Source organism: Canis lupus, chromosome 14, assembly GCF_003254725.2.
Source record: "Canis lupus dingo isolate Sandy chromosome 14, ASM325472v2, whole genome shotgun sequence".
NCBI lineage: Eukaryota > Metazoa > Chordata > Mammalia > Carnivora > Canidae > Canis > Canis lupus.
The window spans coordinates 34900440-34908705 of NC_064256.1; the positions used below are offsets into that span (position 1 = coordinate 34900440).

General features: G+C 38.5%; 1 long non-coding RNA gene across 1 annotated transcript; it reads left to right on the forward strand.

The window, feature by feature from the left end:
• The first annotated feature begins 2379 nt into the window (after nucleotides 1-2379).
• On the forward strand, nucleotides 2380-7293 carry LOC112670870 (uncharacterized). The gene is made up of 3 exons (XR_003143259.3): nucleotides 2380-2461; nucleotides 4139-4340; nucleotides 5218-7293. It is a non-coding gene; the product is annotated as an uncharacterized LOC112670870 (long non-coding RNA).
• Nucleotides 7294-8266: the final 973 nt, after the last annotated feature.

Genomic DNA, 8266 nt, shown 5'->3' on the forward strand with positions numbered 1-8266 from the left:
CTAGATCCTGTTCTTTAGGAGTTTGTGGTCATGTTGAAAGGAGCTCCATAAAAGTACACATAAGAGGAATGTCAATAAGCTAGGGGATAAAACAACAGGAGCAACTTGAATAACAGTAAATAACATTTGTATAGACTATTTGACAGTGTACAATTTATATTTGACATACATTAGAGTGCTCTTGTAAAGCAGGTATCACCAAATCCATAAACATATGGATTCCTCAGGAGAGAAGGAAAGCACCTGGGGAGTCATCAGTCCAAGAAGGAGCAAGGAGCATTTGAATTGGAATGTGAAGGAGGATAGGACTCAAATAGGTATATAGGGAAAAATGCCATTCTGGTGGGCTGCAGATTGGCCCGGAGCTCCCAGCTTGTGAAGAAAGGGATGCTGAGGGTGAGGAATTAGGAGATTGGGGGTAACAGAATGTGGGAATGTAGCAGATTGTGGAGTTCTTGAAGGCCAAGTTAAGAAATTTATGAATAAGGGTATATCATGTTAAAAGTAATCGTTTTAGAAGAATAATCTCACAATGGAAGGTAAAAGGGACAGATGTGGGAACTAGAAGGGACATCAGATATGCAGCATTGAGATTCTAAGCACCTGAATTATGACACTTATCTATTCCTGTTTAAGAAGCCATCCAAAATTATTATTTCTTCTGGATTATAAGTAGACTAGAATCAACTGGGAAGTCCTCTCTTGAGATTGCTCAGAGAATTATAGGCATCTGTTTGCCAGGGCTGAAGTCATCTAAAGGCTTAACTAAGCTGGACATTCAAAGTGGTTCACTATCAGGGCTGCCAACTGATGCCAACTGTCATCTGGGAACTTAGCTTGACTGGAGCACCTTCAGATGGCCTCTTCATATGGCTTGGGCTTCTCCCAGAGTGGCAGCTGGACTCTTCTAAGAGCTACATGGCTTCTTATGGCCTATTCAAAAGCCCTACCATGATGCTTCTGTTGAAATCTGCCTAGATTCAAGGAGAGGGGTATTGGACTCTATCTCTCAATGGAAAGATTGTCCAAGAATTTGTAGGCATATTTAATTTGCCACAGTCATGAAAATGGAAAGTAGGCATTACTTGGAAGTAACTTGCTTGTCAAATGTAGAGAAGGGTTGGGCTAAGATCACTAAAAGATTTTCTACCTGATTATCAGGGAGAAGAGTTCTCATATCACCTGTTCTTGCCTTAGCTTGGTGCCTTCTCAATGTGTTGTAAGTGCTGCTTCTTTGCCTCTGTCCACCTCTGTGCTCTAAGGATTGGAACAGAATTATTTTTCTTCGAATTTCCAGCCCCCAATTCAGATCTTTGCATATAATAGGCACTCAAAAAATATTAGGTAAACAAATGTATGGATGAGTCATTTCAGGGAGTAGGGTAAGGCAGGAGGAATGGCCGGTTTGGAAAGGAAAGGTAATCTTTAATGTTAAATATATTAAAGTTTAGGAGAGCAGAGATACCTGAAAATCACCCACCATTGCTGAAAATATAGAACTAGGGTTCAGAGAGGTGAAAGTAATGACACAGATTTCCCTGTACAAAGCTGCTTATGGTCAGGCTCTACAATTCTCCTAAGGATAGATGTAGAAGAAGCATATGGAGGTAGAGACGTAGCCAACAACTATTATTCCAGAAATGGGAGAAAGAATACAGTCAAAGGATGGTGGATTCCTATCTCCAAAGGTGAGGAGGGTTTTAATGATCAAGATCATAATATATGTGAAAAGCCAATTTTTATCACCTTTGCTTTTGGAATCTTGAATCTTCCCAAGTGTTCATATACTTTGATTTAGGAATATTGGGAGATTTTCCCAAAGAAATCATTCAAACAGTCTAAGAATTATATAACTAAAGAATTTCCTTACAGAATTACCTATAATAAAAAGTCATATTGGGGCACCTGGGTGGCTCAGTCAGTTATAGCAGTCAACTCTTGGTTTCCACTCAGGTCATGATCTGGGGTCGTGAGATCCAGTCCCACATAGGGCTCTGTGCTCAACACTGAGTCTGCTCTGGATTCTTTCCCCCTCCCTCTCCCTTTGCTCCTCCCACTGATCATATGCCCTCTGTCACTAAAATAAATAAATAAATAAATAAATAAATAAATAAATAAATAGCATTTTTTTTAAGGCATATTCTCTCCAGAGAAGTCAAGAAAGTTAAAGAGCAAGAAAAGACGAGTGGATGTAGAATCCTGGCAGATTAAAAAGTCAATTTTTTAACTAAGATTTTCATCAAAAATATTTAGTCTGGAACTTTCTTTTTTCCATATTATTCAAAATATTGTTAAATGTCATCTCATGTATACAGAAATTTAATATGTCTTGGGTGTAGTGTCTTCACATCATCTCTCACTTTGTGCCCTTTGGATTTTAGGATTTCAAGGTGAAAAGGAATTCTAGATCAATGAGTAGAAATCCCCAAATCCTTGTTTCTGCTTTTCCACCTAAACTCAGGTGAGTTATTTAGCTTTGATGGAACTTAGTCTTTTATCCATAATATGATGAGAGGCTCTAGAAATGTAAGTCCTTTGCAGATCTAAAATTGTTTAACTCTGTAGTTCTGAAGTCAAAAGTTTGAAGTCTCCTGTTGATATTTATATAGTTAGAGGAAGAAAAACTTCCCAAAAATGTAGCCTTGGTAGACTGATTGATCGGTCATAAGCGTTGGATTCAGCTCCTCTTTGGGGTGATCATAAGTGAAAGACTATTGATAATAAACATGAGGTCTTATTTAGCACCGCTGATAAAAACCAACCTTTTTGGTTCTGGCACTGACCTAGGTGCCACTACACCTAGGTAGTCCAGGATCCACTCTTCAAACAGGTGGGCTGAGAACTTTATTTTTAGAGGGTTTTGACTACCTGGCCAGTATTTCAAACTTCCAAGAAAAATACCACAATGCCAAGAACAACGTATAGAAACATTTACCAAATATATAGAGTGATGAATGTTATAAATAATAATAAAGCATATTACCAAAGAAGAGTTATTCCTCACTTTCTAGAAAATGCTAGACTATATGAACGTTTAGACAACAGAATGTCAGCATCTTTGAAAAGCAAGTGTTTATTACCCAAGAAACCATGAAAGTCTTGAAAAGACGTGGCTCAGAGCCATCTCAGAAATAAATATACACAGATACATACTTAAAGGCAAAATACATGTTTGGAAAATTAAGATACTCCAGGTTACTGTAGTAGTGCAGACAAAATGGAGTGTCATGAATCAAATCTGCCTTGGACTCAGTTTAATATAAAATCTTAGGGGAAAAAATTGATACATAGTGGGTTTTTTTTTAAGATTTTACTTATTCATTTGAGAGAGAAAGCACAAGTAGGGGGGGAAGTGCAGAAAGAGAAGGAGAAGCAGACTCGCCCCTGGGCAGGGAGCCCACCACAGGTTTCAATCCTAGGACTCCAGGACCATGACCCAAGCCGAAAGCAGCCGCTTAACTGACTGAGCCACACAAGTACCCCTGATACATAGTTGAAATTGCACTTTCGTATAATTCTGTAATGATGATGATAATCATGGTATGACAATAAGTACAGTTGCAAAAGTTGAGGAGACCTAGCATAGAGGTCTAGTATTTCACTCCTGGAACATAACAAATATTTGTGTATATATATATATATATATACACATACATATATATATTCATACACATATTACACATGTGTATATTCATACACATTATATATACATACAAACATAAATATATATATATACACACAAAAAAAAGGTATTTGAAAGAATAAACCACCAAGGTGATTTAGTCTATCTGGCATTCAATAAACTACATAGGCATACTTAGGGCAAACTAGACCTTAGAATATGTCGATATTTTTGAGACATTTGGAAGAAATGTATACAGTTTAAAAGATTTGACTGGATTAAAATAGCATAATTTAATAAAAATTCAACTTAAAGAATAAATACAATGTAAATTAAGTATATTATCCATAGAAAGTTTAAAAACTGTAAAAAAACTATTGCCTGAGTAGAATAAATATTAAGTATAAGTCACAAATATAAAACACCGTCAGTAAAATCAAATGGTTCTCCTTATGTACTACGTGTAATGTTCAGGTCTGTGTTCACTGATATTATTTCATTCAATTCCTGTAACAGTCTTTTGGAGCAGGGACAAGTAGCCTTATTTTCAAATGAGAAAACTGAGCCTTAGACGCTTGCCCCTAACGACATAGCTGAAGCCATCACTTGAACTTGATGTCTGTCTAGTTCCAAGGCTCATGACTGAACTACTGTGCCCCTCAAAGAGCATGGAATAAACACCAACAAATAGAAATTGTGGAGACAGGGACTTGTAATGGTGAGCTGCTTTTATTTGTTCGAGTGGATATCATCAAGTATAATTGAATCATCTTTCATAAAGAAATGAGTATGATCTAAAGAAAATCATGCACATAGTATGCCTCATTTACTACACAAAATAAGCTTTCATGGGTAGTGAATGAAGATAAATCCTCATGGTAAGGAATTGTGCCTGGTAATAATTTCCAGATGCAATATATTACATCAACTGTAGTTTATATAAATGCAGGGTATTAAGAGTCCATATTTCTCATGTTTTGTTACTCAGTACTTAGAGTTATAAATAGATGATTCTGAAAGGTACATTTAGTGGAAAATGCAGGCTGGTGATCCAGTAGCTGCTATATACCTTTTGGACAAATGGATTTTTCTAAAGGACCTGCTAAAGTGGGTCCACTGCTTTTTGAAGTTATCCCCTCTTTTCATACTGGCACATAATTATTTGCAGTTACTTTGTGTTTACAAGTCATAGGTGGCTCTTGCCCCTTCACTCTGCATCTGATCTGAATTCTGTATCCACTTCCCACCCTGGGACCCTGGCTTCCTCCTCCAGGCAAGAGGTATGTGCCAGGGGAAGGAGCACAGGGAGATATGAGATAAGCATTTTGCACCAAAGCCTCCTTCAAATCTCCCCTATAAATCTATAGGATTTCCCCCAGAAAGAATGCCAAAAAGAGTATGAGAGAAGGGAGAAAAATGGGCAGCCATAGCATCCCAAGAAGAGCATCCAGAATTTTAAAATTATCTGCAGAGCACCAACTTTTTGGTTTCCACAAATAAATTAACATGGAAAGGATAATGAAGGATTAGAGTCGTTATATGCCCCTTTAAAAAAAATATATGACTTGCATTGTCTTTGTCTCCTTTCTTCACAGCATATCCTTCTGCCTTGTGACTTGATGATCAGCTGAAAAACACAGACAGGAGGCTTTTCATATAGGGTGACTCATTACCAACAGAGAGAGCCCATCCTGCTGCTCTCAGCCTCCTTAGCATTGCAAACTAGGCTGCCTATGGCTGTGGGCTCTGACCGTGACCCAACTCAGAAGCCTGCACATCCCATGTCTCCTATTTCCTCCCTCCTCCCTAGCAAACATTTCTAGATTCCTCCCTAACACTGGGTCAGAAGCTCCTCCATTTGAGAAGTCTGGAGGGAAACTTCCTTCTAATTTGGAAACCCCAGTCCTATAGGTCCAGTGGCTCTAAGCTTTGCTGCTGAGTCTCCAAGGAAACCATTGCTATTTGTGACTGTTTGGAGCTCAAGAAGTAATTCTTACCTGCTCTGGCAAGACTGACAGTGTCATGACAGCTTCAAGAGGCTGTCGTTTCCACAACGAGAGATTCTGTAAATCGATTATTAATGAAGCGCTGCCATATTTTAAGTGACTCTCTTCTTTGAGGGAGCGTGTTTATATTTAATTATTGAAATGTGAGCTGTGCAATGGCACAGTAGCACAAAAGTCAGCTATTATCCCCCCCAAATGGTTCAAAAATCAATCTTCATTCCAAAACCCATAATAAAAAAATAAAAAAATTGCAATTTATTGAGAAAAACTAAAGACATACTCTGTCAGAAAAGCTATCATTAGTTGTGCTAAAACTAATATGTACACATTTTTAAAGAGAGATGCGCGTAATTATGCAAAAGAATTTTAAGTACTTAGTGAATGGAGGACCCACTGAATTGTCACTATCATTGGTAGTTTGACATTTGCCCTGCTTCTGCCTGTCACACCAACCGTGGAGGCAGCTGTTATTAGAGATGTGTATGAATAGTAATAAAAAAAAATTTACCCGGGGTTACCATGCTTCCATGCTTTCTTGAGTGTGAGCAGCTAGCGCTAACAAAGTTTTGACCTCTTCTGGCCCCAAGACTTTTCCTATAGGGCTGCTTCTGAAATTCTGTGAGTAAGGAAGGGCCTTGAGTAGAGGATGAGAGAGTAGGGTGACAGGAGAACCTTCTCAGTTGACAATAATAGTCCCCGAATTTGTATATACAAGGGCTGGGGCAGCGATCTCAATGGAAGGTGAGCATCACATGGCATTTTACCTAAAGGTGAGAAAACTGTCTCTATCAAAGAACAGATGGGTGCTGTCAAAGCCTATGAGAACGCAAACCCTTCTTCCCAACCCACCGGCCATGCCGTCACAGGTTCTTCACACTTGGTTCTGAGATTTGAGGAGAATGGCAGGGCTCCTGGAGTCTAAGTGGTATGTGACGTGATTGGATCTGTGTTTTAGAAAGAAGAGCAGGAGGAGACATACCACTCTTGTCCAAGGAAGAAAGAATAATGGCTCAAACTCAGTTCTTTTTTCCTTTTTTTAAAGATTTTATTTATTTATTCATGAGAGACACAGAGACAGAGAGAGGCAGAGACACAGGCAGAGGGAGAAGCAGGCTCCATGCAGTGAGCCTGATGGGGGTCTCCAGGATCACGCCCTGGGCTGAAGGTGGCGCTAAACTACTGGGCCACCAGGGCTGCCCTTAAACTCAGTTCTAGTGGGATCAGGAGGGTGAAGGTTACAGCAGTACTCACAACTGTCATTTACTATGAGAGACCTTTTAAATGCCTGATTTTATTTATTCTTCTGAACACTACTTGGTGATAATATAATCATGCCCATTCTAAAGAGTCTTACAGATGTGAAGTTAGTTATGCAAGTAATATAGCTGTTAGATGATAGAGCCGCAAACTGAGGTATGCTTTAGTTTTTTTTTTTAAGATTTTATTGATTTATGAGAGAGAGAGATGTTTGTACGTTGGAAGCAACTGGGTGACTTATAAGAAGTATAGCTGCCCTCATGCCACAGTCACGAAGCTGGGGAAAATTCAGGGCAAATTGTTCGAGTCATGTTTGAAGGGATCAAGGGCTTAAAGCCAAGAAGTCTAGATAGAAATAGGAAACTGAGGTATAGAACTGAAATAGCTTGAGAAGAGAGTTGATTAAATAAGTGGTCAAGAGGACAGTAGGCAAAGGGCAGCCAGGTTAGAGGAATCCAGAGTCAGGTGCCCACAGTAACTACTGGTGCCACTAAGTCAACATATAGATCAATTTGAGAAAGTTTGCTATCTAACAAGCATTAAGTCTTCCACTCCATTGAGAATTATTATTATTATTATTTTAAAGATTTTATTTATCCACTCATGAGAGACACAGAGAGAGAGAGAGAGAGGCAGAGACACAGGCAGAGGGAGAAGCAAGCTCCATGCAGGGAGCCCAATGTGGGACTCATCCTGGGACTCCAGAATCACAACCCGAGCTGAAGACAGGCGCTAAACCACTGAGCCACCCAGGGATCCCTCCATTGAGAATTATTGAGGTGAGTCACTTCCCTTGTTGCTTTCAAGATTCTTTTTCTCCTTTGGTTTTTGTACAGTTTGATTATGCTGTGTCTAGGTGAGGATCTTTTTTGAGTCTACCATACTTGGAGTTTATTGAACTTTAAAAATGTGTTGATTAATTTTTTCATCAAATTTTAGAAGTTTGGACAATTCTTTTTTAAAATATTCTTTCTGCTCCTTTCTTTTTCTCCTTCCCTAGGACTTTTGTTATGCATAGATTGACACACTTGGTGATGTCCTACAGGTCTGTGAGGCACTGTTTATTTTTCCTCATTCTTTTTTCTTTCCATTTCTCAAATGGGATTATCTAAATTGACCCATCTTCAAGTTTGTTCATTCTTTCTCTTGCCTGCTCAAATATGCTATGAAATTCCTCTAGTACAATTCCATTATACTTATTGTACTTTCAGCTCCAGAATTTTAACGTGTCTCTATTTCATAATTTCTATTTTTTATTAATATTCTGTATTTAATGAAGCATCATTCTCATATCTTCCTTTAGTTTTTTAAGTATGTTTCCTTTAGTTCATTGAACATAATTAAGAAACAGTAAATTTAAGGTCTTTTATCTAGTAAGTCC